The sequence below is a fragment of the Herpailurus yagouaroundi genome, unplaced genomic scaffold (genome assembly GCF_014898765.1).
Source record: "Herpailurus yagouaroundi ecotype Mexico unplaced genomic scaffold, PumYag 100, whole genome shotgun sequence".
NCBI lineage: Eukaryota > Metazoa > Chordata > Mammalia > Carnivora > Felidae > Herpailurus > Herpailurus yagouaroundi.
The window spans coordinates 12,213,160-12,238,421 of NW_024412391.1; the positions used below are offsets into that span (position 1 = coordinate 12,213,160).

The 25,262-nt window shown below is 40.5% G+C and overlaps 1 protein-coding gene across 6 annotated transcripts in view; it reads right to left on the bottom strand.

Annotated features, from left to right (window-relative positions):
- Nucleotides 1-17,764, bottom strand: part of CALD1 (caldesmon 1) — a 188,808-nt gene extending 171,044 nt beyond the window's left edge. Inside the window, exons 1-2 of one of the 6 annotated variants that reach the window (XM_040471892.1) lie at nucleotides 17,487-17,764; nucleotides 5,285-5,404 (exon numbers count right to left, since the gene is read on the bottom strand). The gene's annotated coding sequence lies outside the window, so the exon portion shown is untranslated. Of the gene's footprint in view, nucleotides 1-5,284; nucleotides 5,405-16,137; nucleotides 16,233-17,486 lie in introns of all 6 variants that reach the window. The other 5 variants (XM_040471891.1, XM_040471890.1, XM_040471894.1 and 2 more) reach the window with 5 other exon arrangements.
- Between the last annotated feature and the right edge of the window lie 7,498 nt (nucleotides 17,765-25,262).

Consider the following 25,262-nt stretch of genomic DNA (forward strand, 5'->3'; position numbering starts at 1 on the left):
AAATATTTATGAACTGTTCCTTGTCTTTCTTGATGAAGAAAAACATAAACACCATTTTCATTATTCACCAGCTATTTCCTCTGTGTGCAAACTGGAATGACTTTGATCACTGTGATGGTATTTGCTACCAAGTCCTTTATAAATACTAAATGGTGCATTTTTTCACGTTGTGTACCAAGTGAAGCAGGTTCTCTTTATATACCAGAAGGCCTATCCAAATGACACATATTTGCTTTATCAACCTCTATAAAAGTCTAGCGGTAATTTATATTGATTACATAGTAAGAAACTCCATCCCTGGTACAAAATGTTCTTACAGCTGCCAAGCCACACCTGTAGAAATGCTAACTCACATCTGGTTCCATAAATCTGTTCTTTCTGATCCTCTGGAGAGATATTTTTATGTAAACTATATAGCTACATGTGGAACAGGAAAGACCAAAGCAGATGGCTAAATCTAGTAACCATTTCCACCCCAAGTCTTGAGCTCTTACTCTCTTTCTTGACTTTGATGTCTTCCTATTTGAGAGTTGATCCAATCACTCATTTTATTAAAGTGTGTCTTAGAAGTTTTATTTATTCTTAGGTAATCAACACAAAGTGCTGATATTGTTGTGCTTTTAGAAGCTGTTAAGAACTACCTTTGAGTCAACAATATTAGTTTCATTCATTGATAAATAAATTCCTCCAATTATTTTTATATGAAGATACCAAGAAAGGTACCAACATTTCCTCATCATTATATATTTTCATTTTTATTTATTTCATTGTATGTGTTATATCTCTACACAAAGGAACTTTAAAAACAAACTAACTATAATGAATCAAAAAACTGGTTTCTTTGAAGGCAACTCATTTGTAATTACTATTTGAACTAAATTTAGCTCCCCACTCCAACAAGTGGTTTGCTAGTAAAGGACAACATTAAGGAAGTAACCGTGATAGAAAAGACAATAATGACCCTAATAAGGGAAAGTTATAAAGCCACAAATCCAAACAACAATAGAGCTAGAAGAAACCATATTTAGTTCAACCGCTTTATTATAAGAACTGATGTCTCAGAAGGCTGAGTCACCTGCCTGATGTCATCAAGTTGCTCAAAGGCATAAACTGAATTTAACGGATTCTTTCTGCTATTATCTGCTGCTAACTCATATTTCAAAGAAAGTTTGGAAGCTTAGAATACGGGAGGCTGTTTATTATTGAGATGATTTCTATAAATCAAGCCCCTCCATAATTTATATTTTAGTAATAGATATTTTTCATAAACTGTGTGATATTTTTAAGTTGCCAAAATGTATAGACTTCAAGATTTGGGGGAACATGGATAAGGTCTCTTTTTTTCCTTCGTTAGTGTCTAAGCTCTTACAAGTAACTGTGGTATGGTGCAACTTAAGAGCAGAGTTTCCGCAATTCAACAGCCAGGCAAACCCTTTCACGTTAATGCTTCTGTCTAAAACAGAAGCATGGAGTGGCAGTTGTAGGTGCTGCTAGATATTACCATCTGTTTGGGATGGCCAGCTTCAGTGACAGAAGCAACAGGGTTCCAACATCTGGCATCAGTGTGGAGCAGGCTGAGGAATCTGCTAATGGTCTCAAGGGAAACAAACCAGAGACCAGAAGAGGCCCAGGGTATTTCAGGTGGAAAGTCCTCAGGAGACTGCTGGTCCGGATGGCATATGTTCAAGAAAAGAGCTTGTTTATGCAATTTTCACTGAAGTATTATGAGTTCCACCAAGATCTTCATAAAGTACGTATTACATTTTTACCATATTAAACATTATTCTGCTTTAAGGGACTTAAAAAAGTAAAGCACATCAGGGAAAGCTTAAGGCAATCCAAATAAAGTATGGAGTTGTGTTAATAATGCCATCGATATTGTTTCATTAGTTGTGACAAATGTGCATAGTAACATTAACAATTTAGGAAACTGGGTGTGGGCATACCAGAACTCTAATATTCTTGCAACTCTTCCGTAAATCCAAAATCTCTTCTAAAATAAAATTTTATTGTAAAAATAATAAAAATATACAATTTGACCCACCCGTATGATTGCTTGTGCAAGCTTGGTCCCAAGCACACTTGCTAGGATCAAATACGCTTTTCTTCTACTCTTCCTTTTAGTTTCCTAGAGCATTTTTAAACTTTAATGTATATGGCTATAGATATTATAATCATAGACATTACAAAGCACAACACTTTCATATAAGTGATCCCGTGTTAGAAATATAAATGCTGATGAAAGACAATTTTAATAAATCTGAGAGTGACAAGATCCTTAGGTTTTAGATAAAGCTTGTAAAAAAACTTTTCTGACTCTACTGGAGAAAAAGCTCAAATTGAATGGTAACCTGTCTTAAAGATCTTTTTTACCACCTTGGGGTTTCAGACTGCCTCAAACAAGGTAATTGTCAATACAGCTTTTAAAGGTGAGGATGGGAAGGAATATGCTTGCCCCCAGAGCTAAAAACAAGGAAAGAAGGAAAGGCTGAAATTAGGGACGGGGCAGCCCCAGAAAGAGTAATTTTTGGAAATCTCAAATTCTAAACTTTGAATCTAGAGAGTTTCCTGTATGAATAGATGACTTACATCTTCCAAAAAATCCCAACTAGCAAAAGCCTTCATATTTCAAAGGAAAAATAAAAGAAAACCATGTATTAAAGATCTCTGGCTACCTAAAATGCCTTTACATTAAAGATCTCATTGCTCCCTAGCTGGGTGTTAGAGAGAAGGGAAAAGGCCATTGTCAGTTTATAATTGGGAAGCTGGAGGCACAAGGAGTCTGTTCAAAGTCATGCAGGCTATCAGCTGTGGACATGAGCCAGAAACTGGGGCCACTTTTCTGTCAGACCACCACCTGGAATCTGAGGCCCCACAAAATATAAGAGCCAAGATTCAAAAAGTTAAACCTTATTGTGAATACTCTCAGGAAAAAGAACCAGCGAGCTAAAAACTACTCCCGGTAGAAAGAGTGATTGTTTTATTTTAACAGCATATCTAAGAACAGAAATATGGAAAAGCATGAAAGTTAAAACAAAGTCTTAACCTCCCACACTTCTCATTTCCTCAAACACAGGTGAGTCTGCGGTTCCAGGCTGGCTGATATAATCACTCTGTCCAGTTTTAGGGCGATAGAGAGCTCTTGGCTGATATAATCACTCTGTCCAGTTTTAGGGCGATAGGGAGCTCCTTGGGTATATATTTCCATTCCACCACTACTGTAACTATATACCTACCCTGCAGAATGTGGCTGAAGCGTTCTGATTTTTCCTTGTCTTATCTTTTCAAGCCTTTTTAAAAGGATCTATCTAAGCAACAGAGGCATGAGGCCATCATGGCTAAAGCATATGGCTGCCAACAGCAGAACATTTCCAAATGTATAAATCCCAACAGGAGAAGAAACAAAAAATAGAAGAAGGAGAAGGAGGAAGAGGGGAAGGAGAAGAAGAAAAGAGAAGGATGACAAAGGAGGGGAGGGACAGGGGAGGGTCAGAAGGAAGGAAGGAGAAAGCTTTAATAAAACCCTCACTTCCTTCCATAAAGTATCTTCTTTCATTGTTTTTCCCCTCATTCATTAATTTTTAAGAGAGAAAGAAAATTATGGTCACATAGAAAGTAAGAAGAAAGAAAGTAAGAAGATTAAAAGAAAGAAAGTAGATTAAAAGGAGAATAGCTTTTTCCAGCTGACATAGTGCTACAACTGGCAAGTTTTTCAGGTATCTATGGATTGGTTTCCAGTAATTTGCAAGAGGCGAATGTTCTGCCTTTCTCATTTTAGAATTGAGGAGGTTCAGGCCTTCCTCGCATGACCTAAATTGATAATTGAAGTGATCTTTCAGAATGAACCATAAACTGCACGTGATTGAAACATAAAAAGAACTACACTTGAAAGGGGCTTAAGTCAATGTTTATTCTATCTTTTTTGCCTTGAAGTTTATTTCTACAGATGTTAAACCTACAGCAGCATTGCTAGGCCTTTGGTACGTAATATTTTAGAAGTGAAAATACCCCAAATTACTGAAGGCATAATGGAGGAAACAAACAGCTTTGATTCTCATTTTCTCTTCATTTTTCAGGCCATAAATTTTGTAACTCTAATTGTATACATGCACACATATCAAAAACATATCCTGTAGGATTCCAGACACGTACACATAACATATCTACACAACAATTCTAGACCCAGCTGCTTACATGGTGTAGAGATTGTGCTAGTCTCTGGGCAAAGGTGCTGAAGTGGTGGACAGTCCAATAGGGGCTCATATGAGACCCAAAGCAGATTGTAACATTTGATGGTGGTCGTAGTTGCTTGTGTACGTGTTCAGACATGCAGGAAATCTGTCCTGCATGTATAATGGCAGACAGAGTGGCCTCCCTGCGAGGCAGTCAAGATTGTACCAAAACAAAAGAGATAGAGGGAGAAGAAGAACTCTGACCCAGAGGGAAGAGAAGAGGTGATAAGGAAAAATAGAACCACACATTGAGTTTTTTTGGGTGGAAATAAAAATGAGAATCAGAACACAATTTTTTTGGGGGGGGTACAGAAACAGAAGGAGTGGTTGCTAGGTGAAATGAGGTCTGTAGAGTCAGAAAACTACACCATAGATAGGATAACTGTCCATCTGAGTTTGCCTGGGAGTCTCCACTTCAGACTGTTATTGTAAGGAAATTATTAATAGCTCCTCCTTTCCCTATCGGAAATGTCCTGGTCTGGATTGGATAATAAATGGCACCGTCACCCTCTTATCTGCCACCTCTGGCCTGAGACAGGGCATAGCCATAAGTAAGACAGAAACTAGGAAATGGAACCACAAAGAGCTTTTAAAAAGGGGTGAAGAGAAACAATGGCTAAAGAAAAAAGGCATTAGGGGACAAGATATAATGCATTGGCAATTTGTAATCAACCATGCCAAACACAGATAAAGTTAGGGAGAATGTTGAGAGGAAAAGTATATAAAAACTTCAGGATAAATGCAGAAGAGACAAAAGAAAACAAAGACAAAAGACAAATGATTCGGAGCATAAATATGTGCAGGCTACTAATATTTTCTCTTGTATGTGGAGATTCGCGGTTACGAGCAGCATGTATAAAAATGACTGAAAATGGCCATCCTTGCTTTCCACCCTGCGCAGGCACACACAAAGTCTGTCGGTTGCTGCCTCCCAGCCGGCTGCTCCAAAGCTGCTGACATCCGGCTAGGGCTCTGCCTCTCAGACTCACAGGCTGCCTCGGCCAAGCTTTCCCACCACCAAGCCCCCTCCCCGACTTCTGATGGTTGCATACCAGACTGTCTGCCACCGTGGTTTCACAGGCTTCCACAGATAGGCCACAGTATGTGAAGCAGCATTTCAGTGCGTCATTTCAGAGACCTCTTTTGACTTTTTACTGCATCAGAATTTTGTACTGCAAAAGCCAGTAAGTAAATGTCAAGAGCAGGTTCAAAAGGCCAAGTGATTTCTAGCTAAGCAACTCCTAGACCCCGAGGGAAGATGGAATACCACCAGCAATAGGGCCTTTGGCATTTAGAGGTTCAGAAAATACGTTGTATGGATTTCTACCACCATTTTGAACTGGAGCATATTATGGGTTAAATTGTGCCACTCTCAAAATTCTCATGTTGAAGCCCTAACCCTCAGATTGTGACCTTATGTGGAGATAGGGTCTTTACAGAGGTAATCGAGTTAAAACGAGGCCATTAGAATAGGCCCTAATCCAATATGGCTGGTGTCTTTTGAGAAGAGGAAATTTTGGCACAGACACATGTGCAGCAAGAATGCTGTATGAACATGAAGATGGCAATCTATAAGCCAAGGAGAGAAGCCTGGAACAGATCCTCCCCTCAGAGCTCTCGGAAGGACTGATGCTGCTGACACCTTGAGATTGGAGCTCAGCCCTCTGCAACTGCGAGACAAGAAAGTTTTGTTGTTGCAACCATCTGGTTTGTGGCGCTTTGTTACAGCAGCCCCAGGGAACTAATGCCTCAGAGGCAGTCTGGTCAAAGATGGGAGCGAGGAAAAGTTGGCCAGACTTTTTATAGGGCCTTCCTTTCCCTGAGAAGACTAAGCAGTGTTTCTCTGAGTTATCTAAAAGAAAGGGCACTCCCTGTGGCAAGACTGGACTGGTGGGTCCTTAGGAAATAATTTCAATTGCTCACGCCTCAGTTTCTCCCTCCATGAAGTTGGTTATAGAGCTTGTGTTCTGAAATCCCCATTATGACTGATTGTTAAGGCAAAGAGTGGTCACACTGATATTCTGAGTTTGAGGCAGGAAGATAAAACTTACATGTGGAGACTTATTAATAAATACTACATCTGAAACGGCTGGCCAAGTGAGTGGACTCTAACTTCCTGAGTCAACCTGTGCAGAGAGGTACAGTCCCTGACTTCCCACCTGATCCTCACAGAACTTGGCCTTTTGAATATCTAACTTTGACATGATAAAAGACTAAAATGACTCATATACTTGAATAAAGAGTTTCATCTTTCAGTACATAATTCCAGACTATTTCCCCTGAATCGGGGAAAAGGGTGTAACTGCTTGTCAAACTATCTCTGCTACCAGGAAAGAAAAATACAAAAGTATTCCTGCAGGCTTTTTTTTTTTTTTTAACTGTAATAGGCCTAGATTCTCATCCTGTCTCTCACTTGAATTATCTCTTGAGTCAGTAGTGAAAGAAACGGTGTTTAGCCCTGCTTCCTTATATGGCAGGGAATGACAATGTGCTTGTCTATTTGAACAGCAATGTGGCTCTCTGACAAATTATAATGATTGGTTATGGAAACCTCCTGCTCTGGTTTCCATCGTATTCCTGAGGAAAGACACAAAACAGACAGCTGTAAGGAAATGGAAAGGGCTGGACTCAGGGAGTGGCACTGAATCTGGCTCTGCCATTTGCCAGCTGTGTGACTTTGGGCAAGTTCTTTAATTTATTTTACTGCCCTGAGGTGGTTATCTTCAACTAGAAGTGACTGTCACGTAATAAGTGTGCCAGCAAGATATCTGAATGAACTAGCTTATCTTCTTAACCATCTCTAACCTATAAGGGCTAGTGATAACTATCCATCATCCATTTTTATTCACTGTCCCTCCCAAATTCAGTATTTTTCCCCAGATAAGTCTTAATTGTCTCTTCTCTCTGTCTCTCTCATTCTCTCCTCTTTCCTCCCTCTCTCATTCCAGGTCAAACACTTAACTAGGGGCGCCTGGGTGGCTCAGTCAGTTAAGCGTCGGTCTCCGGCTTAAGTCATGATCTCATGGCTCGTGGGTTTGGGCCCCGTCTTGGGCTCTGTGCTTACAGCTCAGAGCCTGGAGCCTGCTTTGGATTCTGTGTCTCCCTCTCTCTCTGCCCTCCCCCATTTGTACTCTGTCTCTCTTTCTCTGTCAAAAATAAATAAACATTTAAAAAGTTAAACAAAACAAACTTAACTAGAACCCACTACCCCATCCAGCCTCAGGAATAATAAACCCCATCAGCCATACTAGATAAATATGATTTAGGATATTAAAAGCAACACACATCCAATGATAAGGGTAGGGAAGAAAACTTTGTGGCTGAAAGGAGTGGTGGACGTTGTCTGCTTCTGCAGAGCAGGGCTGTGCAAGCTCCAAAGACAGACAGAAATGGTTAGAAAGTGCTTATGCTGACCTGAAACAGGGTTTCCTACAACTGATATCTACTGGTCCTGGTCCTACCCAACGGAGAACCTGACATGAAAGAAGTTGGCTTCTTCTGCTCCACTGACACAATGGCCATGGAGTAGCCAACCTGGGAGTGTGTGGCTTGGGGTATGGGAACCAGTGGGAGCCCATCCCTATAGATGACTCACAGGAAGTCAGAGCCGATAGCTGATGATTTTTAATTTAGTGCCCACATGTGCAAAGCAGTTTAGAGATATAATTTCTAATCCTTATAATTGGAGGAATAATTATCCCCTTCCTATAAGGTGAAGAAACAGGCTAGAAAACAGTAAATTTGAGCTATAAACTTAAGTCATCTGAATTCCAAAGTTTGTTCTCAAATAGGTCACACCTTTGGGGCCATACACAAACCAGGGGTCTCCATTGTTGGAGTAATTAGCAACAGGCAGCACAGCATCGTGGACTATGGAGCCAGATTACCCAGGTTTGAATCCTGGCTCTGTCACTTACTAGCCGTGTGCTTAGACATGTTACTTAACCTAATTGTAACTTAGTTTCCTTACCTGTAAATTTGGTTGTTGTATGGAGATTGTTTGATTTTTATCTAATAAACATCTATATGCTACCTAGCATGTGCCAGGCACAGTTCTAGGCATTCAGTAATAACATAATTAGAAAGGAATCAATGAGTTCAAACGTGAATACTGGCTTCAGCTTGCTTTATCAAGAAGAAATTATAGACATTTATTCCTTTACTCATTAACTCTCTTCTGTGTGTGGGGTGAGGCACTTTTTTAGTTTCAAGTCACAGCACTGAAAAACCCAAAGTCCTGATTCATGGTGCTTATGTTCTAGAGCATAAGAAATGATCAACAAACAAATAAATATGCAATCATAAGCATACATTATGAATCTGCATGCAACAAAGTAAAAGAGGTATTCTGACTGGCTCTCCTGTGCAGAGGCTAATTTTATCAACTTGATACCTTAGGTGAATTAGTAGTAAATGTTTCCCAACAAACTCCGGGAGGTTAAGGGAGAGCAGCGGAGTCTGATTTGTAGCATTTGCTAATTTCAGTGGTGTTTTTCCATCATACAGATACAATAAATGTAACTAACTTCCAGATCACAGATAATAATAAAACATAAGAAAATAATTAGGGAGGAATGAGTTTTGAGTATTTATTACCTTGGTTTTTAATATAATTTAATTATAAGTTTATCAAATTTAATTTTTAATAATGACTATGTTTAACAGCTGGGTCTCAAAATCTTGAAAATTTAACAATTGGCTTTTGGGAACTAGTATGAGCTGGTTTCCCATACTACGGTTTAGGGAGCATGGAGAGGGGGAACAGTGTCAGAGGGAAATGAGACTGAGTCAGTGTGGTGTCATTATGCGTGTGGATCCTAATCAAATTCCTTGCTCTTCTCCAGCAAGCCCTGCCTTCATGTACACAGTGGAAGCACTGGTCTATAAACCTAACTGCATCGGTACAAACACAGTAGCAATTCTGGCATTCTTATTGGACCAGGTTACTCACGCAGAGATACTTTTAGCTCTATAATCCTCAGTGAATATAATTTATGTCCTTGGTGCTCTGAATACGGTAGATTCTTCTGCACAAGTTACACCTTCAGGATGTAATTCCTGCCTATTGACCCTAGAGATGGATTTTCAGTTCTGCAAAAGCATTTGCCTGAGGCCTCTTGTCTCTTAGGGCTTAGATGCTTCTGAAAGGCCCATCCACAGAAGCGCCTAAACCAGAGACTATGATGGCCCTGGCCTCAGAGGAGATGCAGGGGGAGGGTGGAGGAAGCTTCTTCCCCCTTCCGCTCAGGATTTGTACATTCCTCACCACAAGGCTGAGGACAGAGAAAAATATCTTCTGTTTTTCCTGGTAAGTTAAATATCTAAAGTAATCTAAACAAACATCCTAAGGACAGAAATACGTAAAGAGAAAATTTTTTCTCAATTCACCCCTCCCCCAAATCCTAAATTTCACTTAGTAATGGTGGCTGGAACAGGAAGTGGAAATACCATGAGAAATTTTATTCTTGCCACATTTCCAATGCTTTACAAAAGCAAACACTGGAAATCTCATCAGAAAACTTGACCTTACAGGGTTGATAGCTTTGTGCCCAAACCAAGAATATGGGAAGCTGGAAGAATTTTCAGACAAATATTCTAGCTCTTCCGAAGAGACTCTTTGGGAAAACTGATTATTTGGAATATAACGCTGTAACTTTCAGAAAAAAATTACACAAAACTAAACAACTAGGCTTCTGAGGAATAAGTTACTCCATACATCTACTATAAATTATTTTAAGCATAGATGTACAGAACTGTTTCTGAGCCAGGGATTTTAGCAGAATCACCAGAGAGTTTTTACAAACTATAGATGCTGGACCTTGCTCTAGACCTACTGAATCACAATCTCCAGGGGATGGTACTCAGGGATATGTGTTTTCGAAAAGCCCTACAGTTGATCCTGATTAAGACACTGGTTAAGATCTACTGGACTATTGATTATAGGCAAATCGGGCTGTAATGTATAATCCAAATCCATGGACTGTTTATAACGGGACATTCTCTCTTGCTTCTTTCAGGGGAAGCAATCCATTAGACTGAAATTGTTAACAGCCTGGGACTTAGAAGCTGTGTGTTTCAGAACTGCCTTTGCCACTAATTAACTGGGAGATCTTGGTCAAGTCATTTGGCTTGTTCTTTCATTCAACAGATACTGGGCCTCTGTGATGTGCCAGGAAGTGGGTATATATTAATAATAATAATAATAATAAAAAGATGTTCCTGCCCCTATAAATCTTACTGACATTAATCAAAGAAACTTACAAATACATGTATAATTTTACTTGGTATGGTTAGGCTTTAGTTCCTCATCTGCAAAATGAAAAATCACTGGTTCTTTTTTTTTTCCAAGCATTTCTTCTTAAAACCATAAATTTCTTGTCCCAACTTCCACATAATGTATGTTTTAAGTTCACTAGCTGAGTGAGAAAATACAATACCAAAAGCTACTATGAATTCAATAACTATTTTAAGTAAATTAACATTTTATCTTCATAATGCATCAATGTAATTAGAAAAATAGTAACACATACTGTGCAAGATGTATTATTTACTCAGTTTGTCAAAAACATTTGCTGCATATATGGATTTGTTAACCTCTTGCAATAATTTTGTGGCCTCCCAGGGATCTACAGTGCGGAGGTTAGGAACCTACGGACCACATCAATGACGTGAAATACACAGTACCTGAGTAGTAATGTCCCTTTTCTTCCACAACAGACATCACTGTCAATGACAGCATCTGTGGCCTCCAGTAAGCCTAGGACTCAGCCTCAGAACCCTTCTCAATACCCTGACCCAGATGATCCATACCAATTGCTTCGAGCTGGCAAACAGATGAAAAATTATCTGCACCCCCTGGCTAAATGCCTCCTAAGACCCTGCCCAGCTTTAAAAATACAGGATACATGTATTCAGTTCTGCTGTCTTGATAATCACAAATGCCTTCTCCCCTCTCCATATGAAAGTACTCCAAATATTTGAAGACATCCATGTGGCCCCTAATTTTCCTTCCTTTGGGATTAACAGTTCCAGATCCCTTATCTGTTCCTCATATTCTGTTCTCCTGACCCTCCTGGACCGCCTTTGACACTCATTCCAGGATACATATTTGGGAATGCTTCTCTGAGGAACAAGCCAAGAGTAGAGCACATTGTTTTGTTTTGTTTTGTTTTGTTTTACTTCCTGTGACAGCCATCAAGACAGGTGTTCGGTGAATGAAAGATTACACTACAAACACTGCTTAGAACTGAAACTTCCACTGATTGAGTACACTTTTATGCATTAAGCTTATGAAATAGTGTCATTTACATTGAGAGGTAGTTTTTTATTTATGACAATTATTAAGTCATTATTTATTGAATTTTAAAGATTGCCTTAGTTGAGGGGGGGAGCCATAGCACACCTATGACTCATACAAAGTTTCATGCCAACAAAAACACTCAAGTGTTTTTCTTTAGAATCTTTCTCAAATGGGTAATTCTTATTTTTTCAATTATTAGCGGTGCAAGCTTCCAAGCTAACCTCCCTTAAGATTGGTTCATTGGACAATGCCAACGTGGTCATCAAATACTGTATGACCCTGACACTGAGTGTTTGCCTCTCCAGGAATTCAGTCGCATAAAAATTAGAATGACCTTCACTGGTAGCTGTTGGACATTCAAGCTAATTTGCCTTCCATGCCTAACTTTCTCTTCTAAGTAAAACTGCCCACTGATCTTTTTATTTTCCCCAGGGGTGGCAGTGACTACTGCTCCAGACCCACTGGGAATTCATCCATAAGCATGCCAGGAACCTCTGATACCTCCTCCTGCTAAGGGATTTGCCAAAGACAATAGTTATCAGCTGAGCCACTCAGGACTCCTCTCTCAGAATCTGATCAGGAAGCACAGAAGGAATTTTCTAGTCTGTAGAACAACAGGAAGCAGCAGCCACGTGTGCTGCAGCTGAGTTACATTAATAGAAGCACAGAGACCTCTGCTGAGATACTTTGACCCACCTTGATTTAAACCCCATCTTTGAACCCCAGTCCTATGGTGGCTTCTGTTCTTGGATTTCCTTGTGATCCCATCCCTTTATTATGCCATATGCATCTTACAATCTTGTCCCTTCCCTTGAGCTACCGAAGCCGATTAACATAGATTCTATTTGTTCTGAGCACAGTGCCGGGTGTTCTCGCCCATGCTACTGTACTGGTCTGCACACTGCCTTGCTAATAAGCTGGCTCTTTGTTTCTAAGCCTCTGCCTGCCTTCTGATTTTTGCTGTTTTTCTTTTACTTAGTGGGCTGTGATTCACACGTTAGTCCCTTGTTAAACGTTATTTCCATTCTGGCTTAGACCCTCCTGATCCCCATGGAACTAATGTCCTTGATGCTTCTGGTCCCTGGACCTCTTGGGTACTTTGCCCTGGTCCTGCCCATCTTTAGCACACAGGTGATGTCTGCCTAGTTCCCCAGGTTGAGACAAGGGAGAGGGAATGTTACAGGTGGGTGTGAAAGGAACTAATTATATATTCATACTTAATATGCCCCTCTCCAAGTAAGATGAGTCCTTTACAGCCAATGTTTTCATCCGTATATTCACAAAACAATGCCAGAAACCTCAAGAAATGATTAAAAAGCAATTTATCTTCAAGTTATCCATCACTGAAATATATATAAAGAAAAGCCACGTACTAAAATGAATGCTTACTAAGAACACTCAATTCACTTAAAATACCTCCCCCTCCCAAATATTTATTTTCCTTCAATTACTCCTTGACCGCTGCTTAGCACTCCTTTTATTAAGTTCTTGGTGCTCTCTCAGCACCCACTTCACTGGAGGTACTCCCAGCCTCTCCAGCCCCTACAAGCTCCCCACGTAAAACTGCTTCTCTAGAGATGATCTCCTTTCTTTGAAATGGAGGCCATATGAAGTCATCTACTTCTATGTAGCTGTGTATTTACACCATCCTTTCTTCCTTCAAAAAAAATCTCAGAAACAGGAAGGGACACCTCCACTCATGCTCCGTTCCCATCCACCCTTGTCTCCAATGGAAATCAAGACCTTACCTCACTCGCCAGCCCAACCACCCCAGGCTCATGGCTTCTCACCTGCCAATCGCAAAAGGTGGGTTCACAAAGGACCTGAGGGTTTAGAGTTTTTATCAAGTTTCAAAGGTATCCATGGCAACAACACGGGGAAGAACAACGAAAGGCCTACCCCCTCACCTCTCTTGCGTGCCCACAGCCATCCTTTCCTTCCTGCCCACCTCCCACACTTACTCACTGCCAGCCAAAGGTGAGTCTGGGGGTGAAAAGCAGAGTGACTCTTTTCCACAGAGACTGCTCCAACATCTACTCTGTCTGCTCTAACTCTTCCCTGCTCTGCCAAAAAAACCTGAAGAGGTCTTCCCCTATCATGACCCTTCTGCTGTTTTCTGGGCTTCATTCTAAAGCTGGGGCATTACAAATTGTCAGTGTTGGATCAGAAAAGCACTTGTGTGAACTGGAGTGGGAGGAGTTAGGGAAGTTGGGAGAAATAGAAGACTGGGGGTAGGGAAGTTAGGGAGGCCACCAGGGGTCAGTCACCGGAGAGCCAGCTGGGGATACTAAAGACCGAGGGAAACAGAGGAGTAGAGGCTAGATCCATGGAGCAGTCTGGTCTCAATACCAACAGGAACCACAGCCAGGTGCTCCTGATTACCTCACCCTCTCTATGAGGCCCAGGCTTGACATGCTGGGATTAGTTCCATGCTTTTGGCTGGAGGCAGAGAAACTGCCTCATTTACTAAGGCCTTTCTGTTGTCAGCACCTTGTCACTGGTCTTCTACTCAAGTAGATCTTCAGATTTCTCGGTTCCTGGACAGGGCCTTGCATCACTGATGACCCATCTCATTCTGCCTCCTGATACTTGTGTTCTCCTGGTCACTGATCACCAAGGCCAAAATTTAGACTACACTGGAGTGGACCAGTATTTCCTGGACTCTGGGCTCAGTGTTCTAGAAATAATTAGAATTCAGAAGGTACTAGTCAAGGTACTGAGGAAGGAACAGATAATCAGGGATCCTAGGTAAGAAGTGGAGGGTACCAGTCAAGATGAACGTAATGTCTAGAGGCCTCAGATTGCACACAGTTTGAAGCAGACAGCCTACAGAAAAGAGGGGTAAACAGCCTCATCTCATTTGGACATCTACACTGCTATAGGAGGTAGGAGAAGCATCAGAATGCCCATTCCACACACGAGGTCAAGTGTTGATGGCTTCCTCAAAGGTCTGGGCTATCTGAGAGGGGAACTAGTGCTAGGATTGAGCTCTCAAGGTAGTGCTTCCAAGTTAAGCCTGAGTTGCAAGTATCTTCTTAAATTACCCAAGGACTCAGAACTTATGGGCATCTCTCTAAAGACAGACTTGGATTAGCTTCATAGATGAAGGCCTTTCGGTAAGTATCTAATAGTTCTATTTTTAGGCTCTGAGAAAATTTACCCAGATATCTCTTTTAAAGTCAGAAAATTCTTTGGCAACATCTAACCTCCTCCTCAGGCCTACCATGCTATTTGCATACCACTTGGTCAGCATTTTCCCCTGTCCCCCCACCATGGCCTTACCCCACCACATTTCCAAGACGTGTGATAGACTGCAGGCAGATGGGGATTGAGCTAATTCCTTTACATGCCTGCCTCTACGTCACTTTTCTGTCTTGCTAAAGATTCACCGAGGAGCAGCCATGCTACTCATGGTATCAGGAAGATACCATGAGGTTGTCTCCATGACAATTATATGTGTTTTTAAGAAAAGGCCTACTGAAGGACGCCTGGGTGGCTCAGTTGGTTAAGTGTCTGCCTCTTGCTTTTGGCTCAGGTCACGATCTTATGGCTCCTGCAATCGAGGCCCATGTCAGGCCCTGTACTGACAGCACAGAGACTGCTTGGGATTCTCTCTCTCTGCCACTTCCCTGCTCGTGCTCTCTCTCTCTCTCTCAAATAAATAAACTTAAAAAACAAAAGAAAAGGCCGATTGAGGTGCATTTTAGGCTTATCAGACTAGAGACTACCCATGCTGGACTCAGGACCAGCCTATACTATCTGCCACAGAGCAAGAAATCCTCAGGCTAGTCACAAAAGCCAATCAGAATTGTTCATAGCCTCACCATCAGGACATGCTCTAATGTATCTCATTTAAATCCTTCATGCTCAGTTTAAACCTGGTTCTTCTCTCTAATGCAAGAATTGTGTATTTATTTAAAGAAATTTTTCAATCTGAATTATTTAATTTATTCTATTTATTCCATTGGCTTTGAACAATGGAAACAACCCAGCATGTTATCTATGGATCAGTCCTTGCACATTCCTTGTACTGAGATCAATTTTTTATTCATGACTTTTTGTTCCAGACCTCTGCCATTGTATTTCTCTTTATTAAAATGATTTTTTTTTTTGCACTGCAGTTCCATTGTGCTCTGTTGACCTCCCCATCTGGGGAGATGTGTTCTAGCTAATATTCAATTGGAGGAAAGTAGCACGAAGAGCCGCCTGAAGTTCAATACAAAGTAAAATATCAAATCCCCTTGCTCCATCACATCACTATAGAAAGTAGAACACTTATTTCAAAAAAAAATGCCTTCTTGTGGTTGTTGGGGGATGGGGAGCACACAAGGCAGAGAGGAGAGAGTGGTGGCAGCAAAGTTTGAACTTTCAGGGATTTGGAAATGTTGGTTTCAAAATGGAATTTATCCTCAAATCCCAAGATTATAGATTTCCTTCCAAACTGCATTCCCTACATGGTTTAGAGAACAGTTGAAAAAGAAATTGCTCTCCATATTTTGATTGACATTAAAAACGCTGTGAAAATAGTTTGGAACTTGAGCTCTTTGAGGGAAGGACAATAATCAAACTATAGCTTTCACTTGGAGCCCTTTCTCCCACACTTACTCAGAACTGTTCCAGGAAAATTCACAGGGAACTCTGTTCTCATATATCACTTCTAGGAGGAGAGAGGCATTCTCAAGAAAATTATCCCCAAACTTCTAAATACAAAGAGAAAAGATTAATGAATCTCAACACAAAGCCACCTCACTTGACAGAATAAAAGCAAACTGAGTCAGTTGTTTGGAGTTAGAAACCTTTAATATCCAGCTTTATTTAAAAATTATCAGACTTGCCCTTCTTGCCACATACTGCCTAGTCCTCCCCCAAGCTCTAGCCACACATGCCTGGTTTTGCCAAACACATGAGAAAGATTTTACTATTCCAGTTTACAAGTCCATCTGCATAGCCCTGTTAACAGAAGGGATCTATGAATACCAAGTACTTTGTTCTCATCCACTTTTTTTGACCATGTATTACCATAGCACGAAAATTCCCCCACCCTTTACAATCAGCTCTTTCTAAAAGGAATTCCAGACTACTACCAACTGGCTGCCTTGTACTACTGTTTAAGATGCCCAAATATGTCTGACTATCTTGAAATGAAAGCCTGCTTCTCCCTTTCTGGAACGCACTTGTAAACTACATCTTTTCAAATTCTCTAGTCAGGGGCACACTTTCAAACAGAAAAATAAGATTTGTTAAGAAATGGTTTGGTAGGATGTTAAATGTGATTTCTAAAAACACACCCACCAGCACACGCATTCTCTCATTATTAGGTTTTATAGGAAACAGACCTTGGTAGGCATCTTCCTGTCTTGGCAAATATCAGATCAGTTACATTAAGCCAACTGGTGCTAAATGCTCTTGCCACGAACTCTGACCTTATTTCCTTGCAGCTCGAGAAGTCCAGTCTTAATTAAATACAGGTAGCAGAATAATATGTAAATGCCTTTGGTTAAGAACCTTTACTTTTTGGCTTCTCATTAACCTAAAAAGTTGTTGTTTCTAAAGCAAAACCTCTTTAAATCTCTGATAATAAAAGATGCAGGCGAGACCACCGGTGTGGGCAGACTGGCACGGCACGCCTGCTGACCCTGGCCCTGTGGCTATCAGGTAGAATCCCCATTGCACTCCTAAACAAAAGGCTTTCCTTCTCAAGGTTGCCGGTGGTCCCCGAGCATAAGTCTCCGTCCTGTCCCAACTCCAAGAACAGAACTTGAAATCTCATCCTGTTTGTCTTCCGGGAACATCTGCAGGGCGGCAAAGCCCAGTCTGGCTCTGAGAATTTGCATGGTTTATTGGCTTTTACAATCTTGCATCTCCAGCTACCTTAGGCAGGAATGTTGACTGAAACCCGGAGAAAGCCCCCAGACTCTCTGGAAGAGATTAAAAGAAAGCCCTCCATGGCTTACCTCGCAGGCTGCAACTTCTTCCTGGGGACTAAGTCGGAAAGGAAGGACTGATTTCTCTAGCAGGAGCACAGCAAGAGGGCAGGCAGGCAGGCAGCCTAATACACACTGCTCTATTCAATAAAACTCCAGACCGCCCTTCCTTAGCCCCTCCCAGAAGTCCATGCTAAGTGAACACATATCCCCTATGTTTACAGTCGGCAGTCGGTGGTATGCATTGTCCTGTAGTTTTTCTAATAGGCAGCCAATGACGACACCCCGGCCGAGGTGGATGCAGCCTGCCTGTGGAGATGCCTGTCATTCCCTAGGCATGCTCAGGAAATCACTCATCAGAAAAACCGAGACCTAAAAAGCTCTGAAACTGCGCGCAGGCTGCCAAAACCAGCCAGCTACATGCCCTTTTTTGGTTATCCTTAGCAGGGCCTCTGGAAGTGAATCCATTGTCAGGAACAATCATAAGAAATGTTAATCTTGGAGAAAGAGGCTGTCTTGTAGAACACAAACGCAACTTTAAAAAGAAAGCACAGTCTATGAAACAAGAAGTTAACAGTCCATATGTTTAGTGGGGTGGGGGTGGGGAAGGCTTTTAAATTGAGGGAGCCTTAATAGCATATTTCTCTTAAAAGTAGCCATGTATACAAAATGAAATTAAATTGTTCTACAATTTTAAAGTCTGCAATGGCCAGGACCCAGGTCTGTATGTACAGACTACATTCTAACCTGAACGAGGCACAGCCCCCTAAAAATATGTCTACATGTGTTATAAAAACAACTGACAAAAAAAAACTTAGGTCTTTTTTAGTAGGTAATGTTTTCCAGAATAAGTGTAGTGCCAGAAACTCAGCTAGGCAGGGTCCTACAGCCTTGGCGATCCTCACTGGTTTTCCATATCACCCCCCTCTCCACCTCCCCTTTGTCTCCTCAGATTTGGCAACAGGGAGACATTGCTGGCAACTCTGCACAACAGAGAGGGCGTGAAGAGACCCAGTACTTCCTCTGCGACTGCTAGAGACAATGCGTATGCCCACTGAGATGAGACTGCTGTTTTAGCGACTTCTTGAAAGTGCTCCAACCAAGTCTTCCTTGGTAGGACGTGGGCTATGAGAGGGTCAGAATTAGGCAATGCTGAATCAGGATGAAGTTAACTGGCCCACGTGCGCACACAACCTGTGGTTTTGTACTTTTCAATAAAGAATTCACTCAATTCATCAATCAGTACTTAATTCAGTAGTCACAATAACAAAAAATTAGGAGCACTTACTACTTGTCAGGCCAGGAGCTCGGTGCTAGATTTCTGTCTCCTTATCGCTGTGTGTTTAGAAACTGTCTCATCACTGACCAAGAAGACTTAACATATTTTCCTGACTAACTACAAGTCCACAATCTTGGTCTCCAAAAACCTTAGGTTTTACCATATAAGCCTATTTATGAAGATCTGACCTGAAAATAATCTCTACTTAGGAACAAGTGCCTGCCCTTTGCGCCTTATACTGAAGACTTGGGAAGTAACTGATCCACCTGGATGGTTTCCTTCTTCAGTTCTCCAGCATTAGCCAGTTACCCACAGGCATCGATATCAAGCCTATGCTCATCTCTTTCTTGGGAAGGCTGCCTGTCCTGTCTTCCTAACTCCTACTGCAGCACAGCCTGAAAAAGCTACAGAGCAGGCTGCCAGGCAGAGGGAGAGGTGAGCTTCAAGCATCCCAAGTTAGAACTCGGAATGCACTTTCCCAGGGAAACAGAATAAATAATGGCTGGTGGGAACAGTACAGTCAATGCAGCATTTCAAGGACACTATGGCTCAACCAGGCATTTGTGGAGCACCACCGTTTATAAACTTGTTCCTATGGTAAAATGTTTTCTGATCCCAAGTGAATAATTTGGAAATAAACTTTGGGAACATAACCAGTTTCGCTACTGGGGATGTCCCGTATGTGGACAGGTTGTAAAGACAGAATAACAGTTCATAGTCTGGTAAACTGCTGAGCTTGGAGATGTCATGGCACAGGCATCAACGACCTCTGAAAACAACTCAGTTGGTGATGTCTGTGTGAAGATATGACCTGTGTCCAGAGATGTTTGGGGCCCATGCTCTCCAGGCCATATGGTCTGTGACTCAGTGAGGCCTGTTTTAATGCACTGTTTTCCATGGCCACTGCTGATTCAATCCTAAGCCGCATTCTTCCCGCTTGTGTGAGTAATGCCTTTTGGTTAAACAGCATCAGGGCATAATTTGCAATCTATGAATAAAATAAGTACCAGCTTTCCAGAGGAAAGAAAAGTTGCACTACAAATGGGGAAAATATTATCAGCAGGAAACATGGAAAGGACATGCGTTTTGCATGGTTTTTAGAAGATAAATGGCTAAATATTTTTGGGTTCTGTCTTTAGAAAATAGAAGTATGTTTCCCTAGATAAATTCTGAATACTTCATTTTCAGGGCATAGTGGATGACCAATCATTCAGCCTTTTTTGTGTATTTGAAAGTAGACACTGTGCAAGAACCACATGGTTGGAAGGATAATTTAACAAATTTCATTAGAAAAAAGAAAGAAAAAGGTAGATGTTGCCAATCTCTACCATGGGAAACTTCACTTTCACAGTATTTACTTTTTCCAGAAGTCATTTGTAAACAACACTAAAAATACACAGGACTTATACAGAAAATTTTTGTGGAATATAATTCCCACTCAGACCATCCCAGATAAAGAACAGCTTGTCTAGCATAGGCTATATCTACCTAATCAAACCATAACAAATCTAAAGAGACATTTGGAAACATCTGGATGGTTCATTGTATTTTTTCAGTTCCAACTGAGTATTTGGAATCATGTATATAAGTAGTGAGCAATTACATTTCACTTGCAAGTCAGTTTGGGAAAAGTAAAAGCAGGCCACACCTTTTTCATTCAAACCTGAAATCGCTTCAATTAGTTCCATAAAAAAATACATTTTCCAGTTTAAAATATTTACGTAATTGAATAAAACAGATATTTTGAACATTTTAAAAGGCAGCAAAATACCGCCCCCCCCCCAACACACACACACATCTTCTTTTACTCAAATGAAGTATTTCCAGAAACTCAAGTTTAGAAAACAATAAAATCAGACTGGTAAAATGTTGATGCCAAAACTGGACAACAAAGATAGCACAAAAAGAGGAAAACTATCCTAAGTATATTTCTGAGCCTAGATGAAAACAATTAGCACCCTGAATCCAACAGTGTAAAAACAAGGTAAGGCCAATGTGGAGACAGTCCGAATCTGAAAATCTAGTGATTCAGTAGTAAACTAGTATGATACAATGTAAGCAGTTAAAAAGTTAAAAAAAAAAAAAAAAAAAGTCGACGAAAGAAAAGAGAAAGATCATCTCAACAGATAAAAAAATAATACTTGGTAAAATTAGCAATCTTACACAGAAAAAACAAAAGTTCTTGAAAAACCAGCAACAGAATCTTTCTAAACATGTAATGAGAACTTTACCAGAATGCTACAGCGAATACTATGCTTAATGAAGAAATGGTAAAGTATTCTCACTATAATCAATGAAAAGGCAAGGGTGACTATCATCTCTCTACAATTAAAAAATGGGGTGGAGGTCCTAACCAAGACAAAGACAAAGAAAAAAAGAAAGAAGAACTATAGGAATTAGGAAGAAAACAAATGTCTTTATTTGCTATGATAGGATCGTGTGGGTTAAAAGTTCAAGTGAATCAACAAATATATTAGAATTAATAAAAGAGTTTAGCAAAATTATTGGAAGCAAGTTCAGTATGCAAAACTCCAGAGTTCCTGTAACCAGCTGTCTCTAATTTTAAAATATAATGGAAAATAGATGATTCATATTAATAACAAAAGTGTGCATTACTTGGGAATAAACGTAACAAAATAGTGCAAGAAAATTGAAGAGCTGGATTTAAGGAAATAAAAGCCCCGTATAAATGGTGAAATATATCACTTTTACAAATGACAGACCTCAAAATTATAAAGATGTAAATTTTCCTTGAATTAACCTATGTAGCATTTATTATTCCAACTAAAATCCCTAAATGATATATTTTGTAGAACTTAACAAAACAATCCTAAAATTCAGATGGAAAAGTAAAGATCTAAAAATAAGGACTGAGATTTTTATAGAGCAATTCTAGTTAAGATGTATTATTGCCCTGGGAATAGACAAATAGATTATTAGAATAAAGTGGAAAACCTAGAAACAGCCCCAAGCATATATGGAAACTTCTAAAATAATAGCAAAGACACAACCAATGAGGAAGAAAAGGGTGGGCTATTCTATTAGTGGTAAGGTTACCATCGATTATGTAGAATCAATAAAGTTAGATTCAAAATTCCCACCCCATACTAAAAGAAACTAGATTACATGGGGAAAAAAACCAACTTTAAGATGATTAGGAAAAGCTGTAGGTGAATAATTTTATAATGGAGTATGGAAGGATTCTTCAACATAAAAAAACAGAAGTTCAGATGGAAACACTGAAAACTTTGAGGAGATGGCTAGATTTAATAGAGTAAATGCACCATATGCATTTACTTCTGCTCTTTCCCAAACCTCACCAAAATGATAGCACAGAAATAAAAAATCATCAGTAAATCCTACAAGGCAAAGAATACTGGAAGGGAGTCAACACAGAGTCTAGATGTCAGCCAAATTTTGGAATATGGAAAATGGACAGATGGCTGGTAATTGACTTAACAGAACTAAGAAACTGAACTCTGGCCCTGTGGAGTAGAAGGGCCGGTGGATGAGAAAGAAGCCAATTTAAGTCTCAAAACCAGGAAAAACAGGATTTGGAAGCCCCAGGAATCTGAGGTGAGGGATGGAGCAGAAAACAGGTTTGATTGGAAATCTGCATAAGGGGGGTACTTGGGTGGCTCAGCTGGTTAAGTGTCAGACTTTGGCTGAGGTCATGATATGGTTCATGGGTTCAAGCCACGCACCGGGCTCTGCATAGACTGACCGCTCAGCTCAGAGCGTGGAGCCTGCTTCAGCTGCTGTGTCTCCTTCTCCCTCTCTCTCTGCCCCTCCCCCACTCGTACTCCCTCTCTCTCTCAAAAATAAACATTAGAAAAAAATTTTTTTAGAAAATCTAAGGAATAGTTAAAAGCCCAGATCTAGGAACCCCCAACACACGTAGGTGAACACCCCTCTTTCAATCAGACAGAAGTTCCAAGTTTATTCTCTGAAGGCAAGTGCTGCCCTCGGAATGGTGAAACAGTGGACAGGGAAGAGGCTTCATACTGAAAACAAACTTGAAATGTAAGTATACTCAGTGAACACTGGAATACCCACGGTCTCCTCACTCTGCAGGTTACCAGGACACCAACAGTCAGGTTTGTACTCAGCAGAAAGGAAATTGGAGGATTTCACTGTAGGGAAAGTGGCATGCCCATGGAAAAAAGAACCAAAGACATAGACACTGAGGGACCCCTGAAATTTCTGGCTCATTGCCCAAGGCCCTTTAGTGAACTTGTGCACAGGAACTCCCAATCCGCTGTTTAGCACCTCACACTTAAAAATATGAACATCAAGTTAAGGAGAGGGTCTGAGAGACTCGAACAACAGAAAAAGGAATTCAGAGGAAAAAGAGGCAAGGTGAGAAACAGAAGAACAGTTCAAGAAAATTATAATTACTATTCACAGAGAGATAAGAGTCGATACTGTTGCCACCAAAGGAGAAAGATGCTTTAAGAAGGCACTTTCAGAGAAGAGGAAAAAGGTCTTGTAAATGAAGAATACTGTGGCAGAAAGTTATAAAAATTCAATTCAAGAAATGTTAAGATAAAGTTTAAAAAAAAAAAAACCTGCCAGATAATTAGAAGAAAAAGGATGGAAAAAAGAAAATAACATTAAAGAATCAATAAAAAACCCAACATCTGAGTGTTCCAGAAAAAGAGGAAAGAGAAAATTGTGGGAAAGAAATTATCAAAGAAATAAAACATTAAAATTTCCCACACCTAAAGGACACAAGTTTCCAGATTCAAAGGGCCCACTGGGCATCTAGTACAATGAATGAAAACATATTTAATTCTGAAGTTATCAAGTTCTTGGGTTTTATGTTCCATCCAAAGGTGGGGGAGGAGTTGGGGTTGAAACCAGAAACCGAGACAGAAGATAAGGATCAGAAAATAGAGAGTACAAAACTATGACAGAAGTGAAGGGTAGTCCCATGATGACAGTGAAAGAAAATTCCAGGATAACAGCTGGTCAAGAGAGCAACAAGTAAAGACTGAAGCAGAGGGATCCAGAGAGGACGTTTTCAGGAAAATCAGGTAGACAGATTACCTGATTTTTTCTTGGGGAAAGCATCTGTGATAGGTACATGGAAATGAGTAAGTGTAAGATTGAGGTCATTATAATTTCAGGAAAAACAAAATGTTTATATGAGAAAGGAAAAGGGATCATTGTATACCATATAGTTCAACTGTGAGAAAAATTTACACAGTCATAATAATGTAAATACTATATTTTGATTTCACCAAAACAATGATGTAATTAGATTCCAAGGATAACAAGCAAGAACATGTTTGTAGGATGATGGTGGATAAGAGAGCTAAACCCTCATTTTGTTTAGCAGGAAATCAATAGTTAATATCTAGTACTGAAATTTTAACAAATAGTAGAGTTCGCAATTTATTTAAGGATATGAAAACAAATACCACCCTCCCCCGATCCCCCACAAAAAATAGTTCATTCATTCACTGAAAAAATATTTATTGAGTGTCTACCACATGCCAGGGCCTGTTCTAGGCATTGCGAGCCAAATACATTTTGATGGAGGGAGACAGATAAATACACTAACTAATAAATGTATTAATGTCAGGCAGTGGGAAATGCTATAAAGAAATTGTAATGGAATAGAGAAAATCAGGGAAGTCCTCTATGAAGAAGTTTGCAATGGAGATGAATAAAATGAAGGGGCAAGCACTGGGACCATACAAAGCAATGACATTCCTGACAGCAAGAATACAGCAGGTACATATTAAAGAACAAGAGGGGCGCCTGGGTGGCGCAGTCGGTTAAGCGTCCGACTTCAGCCAGGTCACGATCTCGCGGTCCGTGAGTTCGAGCCCCGCGTCAGGCTCTGGGCTGATGGCTCAGAGCCTGGAGCCTATTTCCCATTCTGTGTCTCCCTCTCTCTCTCTGCCCCTCCCCCGTTCATGCTCTGTCTCTCTCTATCCCAAAAATAAATAAACGTTGAAAAAAAAAATTTTAAAGAACAAGAAAGATTGCAGAGTAATTGGGGAGGAGTGATCACCAACAGCAGATAGGATCATCTAGAGCCTTATCATCATGGTAAAGACTTTGAGTTTCATTTTAAATAAGATGGAAAGTCACTGGGAGGTGTTGAGTGGGGAGAGAAAAAAATCACTCTGGTCGTCGTCCTGTAGAACGAGCTGGGAGCTTACCAGTGTAGAAGCAGGGGAAATTATTGCCTCCTTATAGGCAGGAGGTGTTGGCCAGGACTAGGGCAGTTGTGGTCAGGGGACTGAGAAAGTATTGAATTTTGGACACAGCAGGACTCATTGCTGGTTTGGATGAGGAATATAAGAAACAGAGAGGAATCAGAGATATCTCCTTTTATGGGCTGAAGAGCTGAGTCAGTGGTGTAATTTAATAAGCAGGGACCACTGAGGGAAGTGTCGATTTGCAAGGAGGTGTGGGAATCACATTAGACATAATTTAGGCATATTAAGATGACCAAAGGCATTCCAGTGGAGGTGCAGATGGGTAGTGTGATATACAAATCTGATGTTTTAGGG